Source organism: Protopterus annectens, chromosome 3.part1, assembly GCF_019279795.1.
Source record: "Protopterus annectens isolate FY-2018-M chromosome 3.part1, PAN1.0, whole genome shotgun sequence".
Taxonomy (NCBI): Eukaryota; Metazoa; Chordata; order Ceratodontiformes; family Protopteridae; genus Protopterus; species Protopterus annectens.
In genome coordinates, this window is record NC_056732.1 from 1,722,888,577 (window position 1) to 1,722,906,236 (window position 17,660).

General features: G+C 39.0%; 1 protein-coding gene across 1 annotated transcript in view; it reads left to right on the forward strand.

Moving 5' to 3' along the window:
- LOC122798639 (extracellular calcium-sensing receptor-like) overlaps nucleotides 1-17,660 on the forward strand; it is a 661,997-nt gene that overhangs the window by 345,894 nt on the left and 298,443 nt on the right. The window lies entirely within an intron of this gene.

Genomic DNA, 17,660 nt, shown 5'->3' on the forward strand with positions numbered 1-17,660 from the left:
GCTTAACAGCACTTTTAAAATGTTTTGTCAGACATTTAGTGGACTATGATAAAGTTTCTGTACATTCAGGAATGGTCACCTTAATATCTTTGAAAGAGTTCAATGTAAATTCGTCAAAAATACTAAGGCCCTTATCTTTCATTTGCAAAGAAAGATTTGAAAAAAAATGGATTTATTCAGTTTACATTATTGTTATTTAAGAGGCAAGTTTATTATAGCATTTAAGTGGTGTTTCATGATCTTTTTCGCCAAGTAGTATTCAACTGGATCAAAGGTTTATTGGGGAATACTAGTATAGCATCCCTGGTGGGACATTCTAAGCCTACCTATGTTATTAATTTGTTGCCTAGCAATGTTACTTCATAGGTATTTAGCTAGTCTTGTCATGATTTTATTTAAAACATATCATTTGTAAAGGCTTATCTACAGGATTACATATTCATGAAATGTAGTACCCTGCTGTAAAGTAAGGAATTTAAGCATTGCCTCTGGCCATTAGGGGAGTAGGGGTTAGTCCTGGGGTAAATTTTCTATTTCCCATCCATTAGTCTCTATTACCTTTGAATAAGGACATGGATGAGCTTTGTTGTATGTGGATGGGACATCTGTTCCCGAGTAGTGGTATCTTCTGAGATATGAACCTGTCCCTCAATACCATCATGTTAAAGCTGCAGAAGAAATTTAAGTCCTACACCAATGGGTCAATTAGTACTGGGTCAGAGAATGCCTCCGAGGCCGGGCATAGCTCGCCTGTTAGTAATTTGTATGAGACCAAGTATACAAACAGAGATTTGAGGCAATCCATGTAGGTCATGCAATTTAGGTCCAGTATTCTCTTTGTATGGAATATCCATGGTCACTTAAGTTATTGCAGATTCCTGGAGAGTTACATACCAAATGTGGCATTATACTGAACATACCTCTCAAGTGTCTAGATTTTCATAGAATGTCCAGATTTGTGTCTCATTCCTGGAGAGTTACATACCAAATGTGGCATTATACTGAACATACCTCTCAATTGTCTAGATTTTCATAGAATGCCCAGATTTTTGCCTCATATTGTTGGTCTATTCCTCATGCAGTTTGAGAATTCTAATTTTTTGCAGCAAATTAGTAAGGATTGAATTCACTAAATAATGACAGGCATTTGCATTACAGACTTCATTTCTTTCAGAAAAATGCATGGTAACACAAGACCTTTTAATCAACTTTCAAAGTTTATTAGAGCACTATTTAGAATATGTCCCTATATTTGGGGATTTGTCCCCTATTATTTTTGGCTTTGTCCAGATTTTTTGTGATAAGAGGTTGACAACTATGATACTCAATGAAGGGTCTAATGAGGGCTGTGTAAAGTGGGACAATGACAAATATGGACCTAGATACCATCTTTTTCTCATAATATATGCAATAGAGAAGGACTTCCTTATAACAGTAGGCACATGTTGGTCAAATGCTAGGTAACTGTTTATGTAAGTTCCAAGTCTCTAATTAGTGGGTCTGTTCTTAGGTATGTATTATCAATACAATAGCTCCCCTGGGTCAGTCAGTCTTCCTAAGGATCTAAGGATATAATAATGTACTTTTTGTCATTTAGCTATAGTCCATGATTCTGACACAAGGCATTTGTTTGGGGCAAGCCCTTTTAGAGGACTGAAGAGTCTATGTGGGATTCAATGACTACTTCCAGCCTGCAGTCACCTGCACACTTGGTCAGCCAAAGACTTGATGGTTTCTTTGACTTCTGAGCAATATATGCCAAATAAGAGTGGCCCTAGCACAGAGCCCTGTGGGACCCTCAGTAGTGAAAAATGTTTTTCTGAATTCACTATCCTAACTTCCTGTGTCCTATCTGTGAGGCAGTTTGCAATATAGCAGGAAGCAGAGAGGGTTATTCCTAATGTTAAATAATGGTACTACTCCTGAGTATCTTATTATTCTACATAATTGTTTTTTGTACTTCATTGTTTCTCTTATCTTGTATGCCAGTTTTATTGTTATCTAAAGCATGTATGTATGCTGTTATTTCTTTGGAGCTTTTCTCCCCAGGACTCCACTGAAAAAGGACACATGATGTCCAGTTGGACTTATCCTGGTAAAATAAATGTTAAATAAATAAATAAAAATTTACAGCAATGTCTAAATGGGGTATTGTGTCAAATGCTTTGGCCAGGTGAAGGTAGGCAATGTGTACTTTCTTCCCTTCATCAATCACTTTGGTGACCTTTTCAAAAATCCACTAAGTTAAGTAGACATGCCCTGCTTTTGAAGAAACCAAACTGGGATGGGTCCAGTGTTTGGAGGTTTCCTATGTACTTATTGATTAGCTCTATTATATGTCTTTCCATAGGTTTACATATGAAGCTGGTTAGACTTATGGGTCAGTAGTTACTCAGGTCTGTGGATATCCCTACTTTGTGCAAGGATATGACTGTTGCTGTCCCCCATTCACTTTGTAGAAAACCAGTTTTGAGGATGAGGGTGAACAGTTTTAAGATTCATAGCTTCATAGTTGTATACTAGGCTAAAGACCACTGGGGCCCTTATAAGCCTAGCCATGCAACACAAATCTGACCCACAAATTTGATTTATATAGGTGATGATTTGCTGACTTCCACTGTCCATTAGAGACATAGGAGCCAGACCAGAGGTTAATTTCCAAATAGCAATTTGTCGGTCCAAGTTGTGCTTAAAACAGGATAGGGAGAGACTTTCCTTCACATGGATGAGGAGCCTGTCTCAGAGAAGGGGAATTCTCTGAGAAACATATCTGTCTGTCTGTCTGTCTAACAAGTCCTATTTATGTTGCAAAAAATGTTGTGGTCTTCTAAGCTAGTAGTTCTGATGCTGTTTGTTTTCCTGATGTGCAAAAGGTTTATCAAAGCAGGGCCCAGGGATGCCCTGTATACCAGGCAAAGACCACCTTTTAGATCTCTGTATGATGTTGAGTAAACTAACAAGGCTTTGAGGTGATCAGCACAGGACATAGTGGAATCTTGGTGGACATTCCAGTTGCTGAATGCATCTGGTCAGGTACTATTATGGGTCTGATGAGGGCCAGACACAGTGGTATGATGACCTCTCTGGACCTAGATGCCAAGGCCTTGCTTATAAGTTGAGCAACATATAAGGATTTTCTTACCACCGTAGAAAAATGCTGGTTGAAGTATAGGTTAGTATCTCCATGAGTTCCCAGATCCCTGACTAGTGACTCAACTTTTATGGGTATTTTATTGATGACATTACTACCCAGGGTAGTAGACTTCCCAAAAGGTACTATAATGCATTTCTTGGTATTGAATTTTAAGCCATGTCATTGGCACCAAGCATTTGTTTATATTAGAACTTCCTGAAGGGTGTACTCATTTTGTGGGGATTCAGTGACTGCTCCCAGTTTGCAATCATCTGTGAACTTTTTATGCCAAAGGCCTTTGACATTGGCTTTGACATCTGAAAAGTAGATGCCAAAAAGGAGTAAAGGAGTGGCACAGCACAGAGATTTGGGGGACTCCACTGGTGACTGGCCTCTTTGTAGAGGTGGCCTCATGGATTTTAACCTCCTGGGTCCTATCAGAGATTCAGCTGTCTTATAAAGGAGGTTATACCTAATTCCATAAGTTTGTTGACAATATCAGAATGGGGTATTTCATCAAATGTTTTAGCCATATCTAGGTAGGCAGTATGCACCTTTTTCCCACGTCCATTATATAAGTGACCTTTCAAAGGAATCAACCTGATTCAGTAAGCTTGACCTTCCTTTGACAAACCCAAACTAGGATGGATCCAGTATCTGGAGGTCATTTATGCTCTTGTTGATAATTGTCATGATAATTCTTTCCATGGTTTTGCATATAAGACTAGTCAGACTAATGAGTCTGTAGTTTCCAGGACTTCTTGACGGTCCTTCCTTATGAAAGGGGATGACCATTGCAATCATCCATTCATGTGGCACAAAGTCTGATTTACGACTATAGTTAAATAGTGACTCCAGGGATCCTGATAAGTCATATTTTAGACTCTTCAGGAGGCATCCTATTATTGGAGCCCAATGAGTATGCATTCTTGACTTAAGTGAATGTAGTCAGTAATGTGCACTAGTTATAGCTGGAAGGGTTATGCTTGCGTTTTTTTGTTTTTTTTTTGAGGGGATGGTTGGGGTGAGAGAGGGTGAAGTTGGAACTGAATTTGTCCACTAACAGATTTGCTATATCACCAGGCTCAGTGAATTTGGCACCATTAACCACCACTTCGGCACACTGCTATATGCTGCCCTTGAGGATTCAGACATAGCTGCAGAAGACCTTATGGTTATCTTTCAACTGGGATGCTATCTTATCCTCAAAGTTGGCTTTGTTTGACCTAATTAGCCCTCTTAGTTGAATATTTACTTTTATGAAAAGGGTTCTATTTTTATGGGAATTACCCTTCCTGATTTTTGCCGCATATTTTTTTCCTTTTGTCGTATATTCTTTTAATTTGGGATGCCATCAGTGTGGTTTGTTTCTAGGGCCAATCCTGAGCTTACCTCTTGTAGGTATAGCAGCCTCTGTGCAGCCATTGAGATGGATGTACAGACTTTCTGTGAGCAATTCACCATAAGCTGCTGTGTACTCTGGGTTTGGAGGGGCATTGAATTTTGAAAATCCATCACTTAATGGATCCTCTGGGATTGAACCCAGGACCTTCTGCATGTAAAAGAAATGTAATAACCACTATACCATAAAGATCATTGAAGTGCCATGCCTCATGCCATTCAGGATGTGTTGTGGGATGTTTTCAGGTTCCAGGGATACTGTATTTTTGGCCTTTGCAAGCACCTCCAGGACTTGGTCTTACATGATATCTGGGGGTATATAAGCTTCTGATATTTCTCATGAGATTACTGGTGGTGAGAAAGGAGAGAAATTTCAGCTAAAATTATCAGCCAGTAGGTTTACTATATCCACTGCTTTAATCTAGATAATGCAATTTACAATCATCTCGACACACTGCCCTGGGGCCTTACAAGCCTAACCAAGAGTTTATCCAAAAAAAAAAATAATAAAGAAAAAAAAATAGAAAGCAAGAAACCTCAGTCAGCACCTGTCGGTCCTGTCAATGAGGGACAAAGGTGGAACCCCTGGGACAAATTTATGGTTTCCCATCCACTTGTCAAGGTTTTAGTCTCAGATTTGTCCTTGGTAGTTTTATTTAGATTCTTACATTGCTTGATAACTTTAATGATCAGATCCTATCCTGTGGGGTGTTGAGCTTCTGATGTCTGGCTATAATGTTCTTCTTCTTGTTATAAAGATTATTCATTCTGTCATTCCACCAGGGAAATTTGTTTTCTTGGGTTGCCCTGCATTTGTATTTTTTAGGTACAGCTGCTTCTATGCAGCTGCAAACATGATAATGTAGGTTAATGGTATATGTTTTCTTATAAGCAGCCAAGCTTTCGGGGTTTAGGGGATTTAAATTTTATCAGGATATCACTTATAAGTAGGAAGCTTGCTTTGGAGAAATTTCTAAAAATGCCAGAGATAGGGGAGGTCTCAAATTTTAATTTTATTTTGAAGGAGTTGGCATTTTATTCAGACCTGACAAGTGAGGATATTACATTGGGAATGGAATATAATACACCCATATTAGTGAGTGCCCCTAGTGGGAACTATGACTAGTTGTTCCAGGGTATTTGTATTGACAAAGTCCAGGAACCTCTAAGCTTGAACACTAGTGGTGGTATATATTTCACAGTCTATAGCTGGGCAGTTGAATTTTCCCAGAAAAATGGGGTTAGGTTTAATACTAGTTCATTTAATTAGCTGAAAATTATGTTCCTAATTGTGAGTTGGACATGAAGTATCTCAATGGGATCATGCCGTTTAACTAGCCTTGATCTGAATCTTTTCTGGATGAAGACTGAGACATCTCTAACTGCCTTCCCTTTTTTGTGAAGTAGCTGTTATAAATGTGCTGAAAGCATTGTAACCCTGCAGCACTGGATTGCTCTCTGTGGATTTAAACCGCATCTCTGTCACTTACATGTGTGTGTCCTCCAAGGTGAGGAGGGCTTGCAGAGAGTGCAGGGTTTTGTTTAGGCTCCTACCGTTGATCAGTAGTAATTTTATATTATTCGTAGTTTATTTTGTTACATTCGTAAGTTGACACGGTTGACATTGCTTAAAAATGGCACTATGGAGCGTGGAATGTTTTAGCCAAGATGCAAAAGCCAAGAGAGGACAAGCACTGACCTTCCCTGGTGAAGCAGTGCACCTTGTCAATCAGATCCTCCCAGGCTGCAGATGTTGTACCCCCTTAGAGATACAATAAACACTAAGCCAATTTTTGAAGTCAATTATTTTTTGTTCGTATTGAGGTATCATCCTTGGAAAAGGTTGAATACTACACGAGGCTCATAATTGCCTAGGACACATAGTCCAAGAGTCCCATCATATCTCTCTTCATATATTCCAGGGAAGTACATATTAAGTCATTTGCACCCACATGGACTATGACTGAGTCATAATAGTACTTGCTGCTAAAGGACTTGAGTACATGTGGGATCTGGTGAATCCTGGCACCAGACAAGCAACTGTCTGTCATCCTTTCCTGACTTAGTCTGGTGAGTGGTACATCAGTATGTCTTACTATGGAGTCACCTATGACTAGAATGTTTTGTTAGGTGGATACCTGCCTCATGGGCTTAGCATCTGAGACAATGTAACCCCAGGCACTATGTGAAATGATAGGCTTTGCCTGTGTTGAAGGCTTGGCGTATTGCTGAGAGTGCTTAATGCTCAAGTTGCATTTTGGCAGCCTTTGTGGTTTGGACAAATTAAGTCTTTGAACCTTTGAACTATGTGTTTTATATGAGTTGTAGGAAGTAGTGTTAATGGGGTGAGCTTCTAATGATTTTGACATAAGTGATGACTGTGTATGGGCACATTAAATCCATACCTCTCTCACACACTGCATAACACTGTTTGAATAACAGGTAATCAACAGACTTAATGAGGCAATTCTTGCATTGCCTCAAGATACATCTCAATAATGGTATCCAGAAGGCAAAAAGGTGTGAGACAAAACAACGTCACTATATAGCTATTTCAAATGGTCCATTTAATGAAACATAAACACAGAAAAAAAATGTAAGTGCTTTCACAGTGTAACCCACTGCTTCTTCAGATGTATCTACAGAGAACTCAAAAGCTTCCATTTAAGTACACCAGTTGTAATTAACACCCAATTAACTTAATTGGAAAATTCATTTCTTAAAGGTATATAAAGATGTATATATAAAAACACATTTCCTAAAGGTATATACATATAAAATACAAAAAGCACCTTTTAGTAAAAATATAAAAGTATACAGATAAATAGTATATGAAAATATATAAAAAATGTACTATTGGTAAGCATAATAATTCTTTTATAAAGAACAGATACATTAAAAACTAGGGTAAATGCTATTTCCTATGTGGTCTAGCTTGCAGGACTGATTTCATAGGGACTTTATCATTAAGTCCCTTACCTACATCAGCTCTTAATCTAAGTTTCCATATAGTCTTACTTACTTCAGTCCTTTTCCTAATGTCTCCTAACCTATTCGTACACCTAGTATTTTCTACCATATAAAGTTTAAAAGTGTGTAAGGCAGAGGTATTCATGACATGCCTGGCTAATGCATTAGTCGAAACCTGTTTCTGTATGTCATATAAGTGTTCCCTAATTCTGTACTTAAACTTTCTGTCTGTTTTACCTACATAGTAAGCCATGCAGGTCTCACAGTAAGCTAGGTAAACCAAATGCTCAGTATCACATGTCCTTTCTGCATTAAACCAAAAGGTCTTCTTTAAATCTGGATGAAGGAACTGTTTAGACACTTCTATGTCCTGACAAAAATTACAGCTATTGCATGGTTTTCCCCCTTACTTGGTTCTCTCTTAATGCTATTAGGGTAACATAACATCCTTTTTATGTTAGTTATGTTTTTAAAAATAAAAGAGGGTTGAGCCCCAACCACCTTTCTAATTTCTGGGTCTGCTGCTAATACAGGCCAGTATCTTTTATATATGTTAGTAACTACTTGTACATTATTGGCATATTTAACTGGCATTCTATATCGTCCCTTATTCCTTCTACATTTTTTATAAGTGACTAATTGTCTATCTCCCGCTGTCATTTGTGAAAAATACGGTCTGCCTTTTGTGGGTCTATTATCTCTAGCTTGATAGAATACACTGTGAAACTGCTTATGTTTTTTCTGTGTTTATGTTTCATTAAATGGACTGTTTGAAATAGCTATATAGTGCCGTTGTTTTGTCTCACACCTTTTTGCCTTCTGATACTGTTTTTGTTTCTGGGTGTTTCAGCATTAATTCAGTGGTAGCAGGTATTCTTTTGCATGTTTTGTTGTTAATACATCTCAATAAGATGGCCACAGAAACTGCATAAGTGTGCTTGTCTATGATTCTAGTCTGTTGGATTCAGGGTTGCTGAGGTGGCAGTACATATTGGAGAAGTAGTTTCGAGTTTAGGGTGACTATTTCGAAGAGGTGCTTTAGTTATCTTGGGCTAGGGGAAGACTACTATACTTGGCACGCTTACAAAAGCTTGAGCACCTTATTTGGACTTAGTGTAGCTTACGTGGACACAGTTTCAGAGTACTGAAGTCTGTTTGGCTAAGCAAGACTTCCTATGGATGAAAAGCTCTTGTGCACACTACCCACACTTGAGCAATACCTATAGAAGCAGTGTGCTGAATGCAGCTCCGTGCAGGTTAAAGGAGACAAGCTATTAGAAAAAAACAAAGAAGCCAAAACCTTAAGTCAGTAGAGCTCTGTAACACAGATCTTGCAGCAAATGAGTGCTCTCAATACTGTGAATCTAAGCGACAAGTCTAGGGTCCCAGCTAAGCTAGAATCTCAAGCAACTGTAACTTTTTCCTGGAAAGTCAGGGAGATCATTAAAAAAATGTATCAAATAGAAGGCAAGGAAAACTGTACCAGATGAATCAGACAGAAGGCACTGCAAGTGCAGTTTAAGCAGACAATAAAAACAGGAATGCAAGCTTTTCAGCTATACTCCAGAAATGCAGATACTGCAGTAAATCACAAAACTCCCTCTATTGTGAGTCAAACTACAAGTCTATGGCACCAGACCATGCTGAATTTACAAGCAAAATATACATTTGTCTGGAAAGAGAAAAATAGCAGAGAGTGTGGCCTCAGGCATTCCAAACAGCATTTTTCATCAAAAAGGGAATGAATACTGAAAAAAAACATGAGATTTATTAATATCGCAATCTCAAACTGAGTTTAAAAGCTTGTACAACAAAAATCATGCAGACCTTCATTTCTGTTAGAATTCCTGTCTTATAGAATAAGCTTCCTTCTTATATCAAGTAATCTAATAATTTATTTAAATTTGAAACTAATATTGATCATTGGTTTGGAGACTTAATTTATAAGTCAGATATGTTGGCTTCAGTGTTTCTTGATGGTCTTCAGACCTAAAGTACTGTCAAAAACATATTAAACATACAGTATGACAATAATAAAATGAAGTCCAAGACAGAAATAAACTTTCATCACAATCAGCTTCATCAAATTTATTCAACACCAAGAGACAACTCAGACTACTACTAATAATAATACATCAGTTAATGAACCAGTCAGAAAACTTAATTTCAAAATACTTTAGATTCTGTCGTTTAACCCTGGTGGTGTAAGTACATTCGGTATGTTTTATGCCAACACAATTATTTCATTTGCACTAGTGAATCAATGTCCTGATGTCTGTTATTTTATATTATACTTAAAAGAATCTGTAATTTAAAAGCATATCTAGTATTCTCACTGACAGGTTTGTAGAGTGCATTCTACACAACTTATTCTTATCTTTTGATGATTGCTGGCTTATCATTTTTTCAGTGTTTTGTTTTACCCACATAAAAGCAGACACAATCCTCACATATAGCATGGTATATAACATATACACAACTGCAGACATAGTAATGAACTGTCTTATATGATTTGCCTATTACAGGATGTTGAAAGGAGTGTGTCCACCTAATAAGCTAAAATGTTCCACATTTCTTTATCAACTTCCTTCTTATTAACCATTAACTATTTTTGTAGTATGAAAAGATGCTTTAAGTTAGACCAGCTTTTATGAGAGAAATATGTTCAAAACATCTATTACTGCTCTAAGTTCTGGTACTGCCAAAAGCATATACCAATTCCTCCTTATAATATTACATACCTCTAGAATATCATGACTGGGATTCAACAAGCTGTGCAGACTTTGCACAAAGCCTACATAAAGTTTACATGTGTACATGGTGGTGCGCACAATGCATATTTATGCTGTGCACTGCATTTAAATGAGGTTTTGTGTCTGGCAACAGTGTTGCTGGCCAGGAAACTACATAAGAGAACACAGATAGCACAACTGTTGAGCCAGAGCACTGACAGTCTGTGATTTTGTGCAGAATGCAACAATGATCACAGATCGCTGACAATCTCTTAGTGCAAGACATCTGGACAAAGGCCAACATAATGTTGGGACACTGACCCAGAAATAGGGACATATATGACACATATGCTCAATAGAAATGTGCTAGGATTACCAAGGGTTTGTGTTAAGATAAATGTTCTGAAGGATTTGAAGTATGAAACTCAATACCTCTCAACCTCTTAGAGCTAGAAATCTAGACAATGCCATAGATAATGGGGGGACAAAGGCCCAAAATAGGGACATTTTTGAAATATTGTTCTTGCAAAGTTTGAAAGTTGATAGAATAATAGGTTTTACATTAGCATGAATTTCCTGAAGAGCATGAAATTTGAAACTCAAATGTCTATCATTATTTTCTAACTTCTGCCCACAATGACATGCCAATGATTTGCTAGAAAAACAAAATTTTATGAGGAAAAGATAAAAAATATGAGACAAAAATCTGGACAGTCTGCAAAAATCTGGACAACTGAGAGGTATGAACTCAAATGTATATACTATTGAGTCACATCATTACTGAGATCATCCCAGTGATATGGCAGAAAGCCACAAATTTGATAAGGAGCACATCTAGCCATTCTATGAATATCTGGACAGTTGAGAAGTATGAATGCGAATTATATGGTCCAAACAGAGTACAGGACAGTGTATCTACAGTGCAGAGTATTGTGAAATCCCATTCCTGGCATTGTGTACTGAAGTTGTATAAGTGATCTGTAATGGTACATGGAGTGCCATGTAAAACAAGCACTCAGGGGGAGTGTGTGTATTGATCAGGGACATACAGATGAATTGTAGGAATGCACACAAGGAAAGAGAACAGGTGAAACAACCTAATGTATAGCAGATGAGGACATGACAATGGAAGATGTTTGTACCAGCAACACCAATCACGTATCTACATGGAATAGTAAGGACTGCACAGTGAAAATGTGTTTTATGTGACTGTCATACAAGGTGACATAACACTGGGAGGATGTCTATTGGGATCTGACAAACAACTGGGGTAGGGTGTATATTGTGAAGGTGTGCAAACTGATTTGCCTGAATATCAGTGTAATCTCATCAGAGGTCTCCAGCAAGTGGGGTACAGATAAAGGCTTAACATTAAAAGAATCAATCACAGTCATGGACAATATCAGAATAATACCACCAGTAATCCCATGCCTCTGATATAACATATGTGATTTACAGTGATAAGAGATGATTATACTTCCACACTCTATGAAAGTAATCACAGACACTGTCCTGACACTTTAACATCTGCTGGAGGTGTTAGGAGGGAGACTGCTAAACCTGTATATGACATTATGAGCAATACAGCTAGTTGACTGATGTGCATAACATATATGTTTGTGTGTGTGTATATATATATATATATATATATATATATATATATATATATATATACACACACACACACACACACACATATATATATATATATATATATATATATATATATATATATATATGTGTATATGAGACACACCACACTATCACAAATTATATCCATACCATTAATATTGTCAGACACCTATCTATTTAGTGTGTGCATCACCAGAAGGTAGCACACATGCATCTGGTATAACAACTTGATTGATGTTCTGTACCATCAGGCAGTCATGTCTATGCCACAAAAAGAATACCTATTTATGGCCAGTAAGCTGTGTGACAGCTCACTCTGACAAAGATGGCACACTTCAGTTACACATCACTGGAAGATGAGTAGGGAGGTGCATGAAGAAGGGAGCATTATACTCAGTTACCTGTGTAATGAAAGCTGTGAACTATGGTGCTATTACAGCCTCTGATGTGGATGTCCTTCACATACTCAGTACTTGTACTACATACAAGAGAGTAGTCAGCACTGTGACCATGTGCTGGTGGACATTCCACTTACCATCTACCCCAGGACACAGGTCACATGCCCATTGGTCTGAATATAGGGCATGATGTCCACATCATACTTGGGTTGTGTGTTTGTTTTCTTGACTTGACAAATCCCACCATGTTTTCTTGTCATCGCAGGTGTTGTCATGGCTGTGGAAAAAATCTTTGGTATGCGTTCATACTGTCTGTATTATTCTAATATCACAGTTGGAATTGATTGGCACAATCTGTAGCCCTTCAGGCAGCTGTTTGAACATGAGATGTGTATGTCATCTGTAATGTCCATCACTTAAATAATGGACAGTAAAAGGCCTAGTAGACAGCCTTGATCTACAGACCCGATCACTGGACCTGAAAGACAGGTCACTTCACACATTTCAACACAGTGAGTTGCCACATATTTGATACACTGGTCTACCCATTTGGTGATATAGCTGTTTATGGTCACATATGCCAGTGTTTATTGAATACTTCAGTATGGATTTGTGTCAAATACCTTGACCTGGTCAAGTTCCACAAGATGATAGCATTGTCATCATGCATACCCTCAATGACCTTTTTGAGGACATCTATCAGATGTAACAGACATGATGTTGCATTAGCAACTCACACAAGTCTGTTGCACACAGCCAGGATATTACTAGTGTCCATTTAGAAGAGGTCCATGATGACATGTTGGTCTACCTCACAGTTGAGGAGAGTCAGGATGTGTCTATACATGCATGCATAAGGTGCTGTACCTCGAACTTAGATGGTTGCATGTGAATGTGCACCCTTCTATGGGAACATAGCCCATGTGGAGTGTGTGTTGAAGTTTATATTCAACTGTATCAGGAAGATTTATATGCTGAGTCATGCAACAGGTGTGATTCCATGTGATAGGCCTGGATGAAGGTAAGACAGTACATACTGCCTATCATGACTGGACCTAGGGTGTTGACACTATCCTCCATGCAAGTATCACTGAGAAACTCTCCCAGCTGGGGATTAAACCTTACATCACTAGATGGGTAACCAATTGGCTTGCTGACAGAACACATACTGTAAAAGCTGGTGAATCAACCTGTACCAGTAGACCTGTCACCACTGCCAATCCCCAGGGATCTGTGCTTGGCCTTTTACTGTTTGGACTCTATTTCTTGACAGTTCAGGCTAAAATTTATGGCCTTTGGCTTACCGAGTTTGTTGATTCTTGCATAATGGGTGCAATCATTGAGTCCAACAATGATGATAACATATTGCAGGAGGAGCTAACACAGACAAATGATTGGTGACAAAGGCATGCAATCTACAAATAAATGCAGAAATGTGTCTTTATGTTGTCCTTCTGAAAAGTGGAATTTTATGTTAATTACAGCATTACAGCATTAACAGCAGCTATTCTGAAACTCAGTAATGCAAGCACTGGAAACACGTGTAGAAAGCAATATGAATTTTGACCTCCAAGTGTCCACACTGCCTATATTATGCACATCATAAGTCGAGCCATCATACTAAGATCTTGGGATTGTATGACAGCACTGTATCCAAACCTCACCAGAACACTAATAGAGTACAATGCTCTCTTTTGCATATATCTCACCAGGGATCACCTTCAGATGCCCGAAACGCCAAACCGCCGACACACAAATCACCGACACCAAAAGACCGACAACAAAAAATACCGACAACGCAAAACACCGAATACCATTACACCAACACACTACACGTAAACAACACAGTACACTACATAACATATCCACTATCCCTAACCCAAACCCTAACCCTAAGGTCCGACACTACCGCACACTCACCCTACCTGCACCCTAACCCTAACTCACTTACCCACCCCTAACCCCAAGATCCGACTCTACCGCACACTCACCCTACCTGCACCCTAACCCTAACTCACTTACCCACCCCTAACCCCAAGATCCGACACTACCGCACACTCACCCTACCTGCACCCTAACCCTAACTCACTTAACCCACCCCTAAACCCACAGTCCCTCACTATCGCACACACACCCTACCTGCACCCTAACCCTAACTCACTTAACCCACCCCTAAACCCACAGTCCCTCACTATCGCACACTTACCTGTCCGCTCCCGAACACTAAATCCCTCACTCTATCGCACACTTACCGAGTCCGTCGGGTTCTCACCTTGTCGGTCATCTGCGTTGTCGGTGTTTTCGACCCGTCGGATTCCGTGCTGGTGAAATGCGATTTCGGGCATCTGAAGGTGATCCCTCACCAGACACATGGAGCAACTAGAGAGACCATGGGGCTTTCTTATCAAGAAAACACAGGGACTACAAACCATGGCATGATGCATGTGGAAAAATTTAAAGCCATATCACTGTAATCTATCTTGTATAGGAAGAGGTGACTTCTACCCAGGCTTCAGGCCAGTCTCTGACCCTGCCCTGGTGGGAATATTGCATATCCACAAATCTGATGTAGCTGATATCATTAGGAGTGTCATTTGAGGAGAATATGGTAATAACAGTATCCCATATGATGGTGTAAAAGGCTCTTTGTAATGTCAAGCAAGAGCACAAACACACATGCACATACACACAGTTGATTACTGTGAGAATAGAACCCCTACCTACCTAAGTGCACAGACTGCAGAACTCAGTACTTTACACAAGTGTCATGACATACGTCTGACTTGCAGTAGACAACATCAGCAAGCCATGTGGGAGAGATGTTGTTGGGATGCCTGCATGAAATGGATGTGTAGGCATGTGCAAGTATCAAAATACTGTGACTGCATAGCATAGAAGCAGTAACTGTAGAATAGACACTTCTGCTCTTCTGTCTAGAAACACACATGCATCCAGTTGATTGCAGTGAGAATAGAACCCCAACCTATGTAAATACTCAGTCTACAGAACTAAGTACTTAACACAAGTTCCACAGCACAAGTCTGACTTTTCCAAGAGTGCAGGTCAACTTATAGTAAATGACATCAGCAGGTAATTTTGGAGAGAAGATGTTGGGAGGCCTACATAGGTTCATAGCTTCATAGGTTCATAAAATGTTACCAGCCTAATGGCCGTAAAGTGTTTACAAGCCTAGCTGTGTAAAAATACAAGTACCCTTATAGGATCATAGGGTCATAGGAAGTTACTATGCTAATGGCCTTAGGGCCCTTACAAGCCTAATCAAGTTCTATCAAGTTTATTTCCATGATCAGCACCTAATGCCCCTGTCCAAGAGGGGCACATGTGAAACCCCTGGGGTGAACCTATGGTTATCCACTGAATTGTCCAAATTGCATTTAAAGAGGGCCAATGAGGTGCTCTGTTTGACATGAAGTGGGAGTCTGTTCCAAAGATGTGGTAACCTTTGTGAGACAAATCTGTCCCTCCAGCAGGTTCTATTAATGTCATATACCAGGTTAAGGTCTTTATAGTGAGTAACTTGTGTACCATTTGACTTGCAGATATGCATCATTTCCAATAAAGCAGGGTCAGAGATTTGCCTTATATGCAAGGCAGACATAGCCTCTGAGTAGTCTGTATAAAACAGAATAAAGTGGCAGTGATTTCAGAAGATCCACATAGGACAGATGCTGAAGATCCTGAATTTTCCTTGTGAGGAACATTTTGTGGTCTCTCCAATTGCTGCAGGTGATAGGAAAGGTGCATGTCAAAAGAGGAATTGTACTCAGTTATTGGCATGATGAGGGAAGAGTACAGGGAAGTTATAACTTCTTTTTTTCTGGAGACAATGCCCCTACTTATGAGATAAGCAATATAGAATGCCCTTCTTAACACTGCGGAAACAAGGTGATTAAAGGTAAGATTGCTGTCAATCTGTGTGCCCAGGTCTTTCACCATTGAGTGCATACTTAGGGAGTTGCTATTGATGTAGTAGTTAGCAGGAACATTGCCCTTACTGAAAGGGATGATAATACATTGTTTTGCATTGACTTTAAGACCATGACTTTGGCACCAATGATTTGTTTGTGTAAGAGCCTCTTGTAGGATGTTGACATCATTTGGAGATTCTATGGCCACTCCCAGTTTGCAGTCATCAGAAAACTTTGTCAGCCACAGACTTTTAGTTGTTGCTTGTACTTTGGAGAAATAGATTCCAAACAGTAGAGGTTCCCAGGACTGAACCGTGTGGAACACCACTGGTTACAGGTCTACTGTTGGAGGTGGATTCCCCTGTTTTGACTATATGTGTTCTAGCATTGAGCCAGTTAGTAACCCATATAACGATATAATGGTTGATATACAGTTTTGTGAGTTTGTTAATGATGCCTGCATGGGGGATAGTGTCAAAAGCCTTAGTTAAGTCTAGGTAGGCTGTATGTAGAGATTTCCCCTCATCCAACGCCTTGATAACTGTCTCAAAGAAGTCCACCAGGTTTAACAGGCATGATCTCCCTTTGACAAATTCAAACTGAGTAGGGTCAAGTGTTTGGAGATTGTCTACATCTTTGTTGAGAAGTCTCTCCATTTTTTAATTTCTCCAATTCTTTTGAGTTTATATTACCATGACAGGAATGGACCCCATTCCTAAGTCAAAGTACAATTAAAGTTTATGAAATTAGTATTGTTTCAATCTTTGATATCAGCCAGTAGTGATCTTCGTGGCACCCACAATGTGCCCAGTAATGACTCCTTCTGCAACTCAGATGGGTTACATGGATCGGTAACATATCTAAATATGATTGTAGATTCTTTTTTATAATACCCGTTACTCCTACTACTATTGGAACTGTCTGGGTATCTTTCTTCCATATTGCTCTCGTTTCGTCTGCAGATCCTGGTATTTTATGACTTTGTGTCTCTCTGTACACAAGACACTGTAGTCAATGGATTTGGAATTTCAAATCTTGGACTACTATATCCAATTTTATAGCATCAATCTTTTGAACTGTTGGTAATGGGTGATCTCGTGATATAAACTTCATAATTTTCTATGATGCTTTGTGGCTCATGTTTCCTGTGTTTTTCAGCCACTTCAATACCATAATGTTTACACAATCTCCTGTACAACAGTCTCACCACATTAATATGCCTTTCAGTATACAGTCCTTCTGCCATTAGTGTGTCGCAACCTGCAACAAGGTGTGTGACTGTTTCCAATTTGGTTTTACAAAACCTGCACTTGTCTGTTTCTCCCACATGTTCAATGGACTTTGTAAACGAGCATGTACGTAGCCTGCTATCGTGGGCTGCCAATATTAACCTTTCATTTCTTGGTTTGAATTCACCTCTCCTTAACCATTCCTACATTCATTCTTGATCAACATGAGATTCTTC